Below are 1,521 nucleotides of genomic sequence, written 5' to 3'. Positions count from 1 at the left end.
TGGGGCAGGGGTAGGTAGAACCTCCACTGAATGATTTCCAATCTGTTGGGACCAGGCTGGTAAAAGGAAATGGGGATAAGACTCTTGTGGTACAATAGTGAATATAATTGCCATCAGGACTGATGTGAGGGTCAGAAATGTAGAGGTAGATGTAGGGTAGTGATTGATTTTGCAGCCCAGGAGCGGAGGTCCCTGGGACCATCGAGTGAGAAGAGCAGAGAGCGTGACCCTACCCAGAGAGACAGTGATGCCAGGGATGGAAATAGAGATGAGGACGTGACCAGATGGAGCAGCTGGACACTGAACTCAGGGAGGGAGAGTGCTGACTGCCGGGGGCCGGGCTGGTGAGGTGTATCCTTTGGTTGTTTGATGATGCATGGAGGGGATTGTAATCATTGCAATGAAATGAAATATGATAGGTTGAGTGTAAAACTGATGTTCTCCCATGTAAACCCACACAATTCACACACAAAAAAAGGGGAAAAAAAAGAATAGCTAAAGAGAGAAGAGAGGGCTAGGAAAATGGAGCTAAGGAAATAAAAGGAAGATATTAAAAACATGTAGCAAAACCAGGGAAAGGGAAGATGAAAGGAGAGACTCAAGAGTGATAAAGAAAGATCCAAAGGGGAAAAGAAGAGTGGAAATGAGAAACACAGAAGAAAATAAAGGAAAACAAGAGCAGAGATAGAAAAGATATAATTCAAGGGAATGGAAATAGAATAAGGAGGGAAAAGAGATCACAAACAAAAACACCAAATAACAGTGCAGCTGTTGGACCTGAAGAGGGGAAAACTCTGGGGGGTTTCTGCTAGGCTAAGAGCTCATGAGGTGGGTGTTGGAGGGTTGAGACAGCAGAGTTCCTGGCCCTAGATGGAGTTCCTATTGGCCTCCGTGTTATACATATTCAGGCACTCGGTCCAGAAGTTGTTTCTGGAGGCCTTTGATGGAACTGGCTTCAGTGTCTGTTAGGACCACAGGGCAGCTGGAAGCAGGGTGACTGGTTAAATGCTAGTCTGGTGGCTCTGAGGGTTCCGTAGGTCTGCAACCAAAGAAAAGCATCTAGACCCTGCCTCACACTGGTGTGGTTCCCCATCACGTGGCTCTGAACCCCGTGGAAAGCAGGGGCTGTGCTGGGGATGGAGAAGGGTGGGATCTGGCCACACTCCGGTCACCAGCATAGCATGGGGAAAAATAAGAAATTGTACCTTTCCAGTCACCTGTGTGAATCTGCTCTGCCAAAGCTGCTCACAAAATGTCTGTGCCACGTCTGGCCAGCCATTCACCAGTTAGTCTCCCTCTCTCACCGTCTCTGCTCAGCTTCTCCTCCCAGAAAACACTCCATCCACTTCTTTAACCTTTCCTCTGAAGTTCAGAGCTCTAGGATTTCCATCTATCTGTTTCATTTGATCTCTCAAATCTTTGTAGTGGAGGGTCCATGTGGTGCCTATTGTGTTTTATTGACTATGTAAAGGCATTTGACTCTGTGGATCATAACAAACTATGGAGAACATTGTGAAGAAT

The sequence above is a fragment of the Chrysochloris asiatica genome, unplaced genomic scaffold (assembly GCF_000296735.1).
Source record: "Chrysochloris asiatica unplaced genomic scaffold, ChrAsi1.0 scaffold00055, whole genome shotgun sequence".
NCBI lineage: Eukaryota > Metazoa > Chordata > Mammalia > Afrosoricida > Chrysochloridae > Chrysochloris > Chrysochloris asiatica.
The sequence above is the reverse complement of the archived record's forward strand: the minus strand, read 5'-3'. Positions refer to the sequence as shown.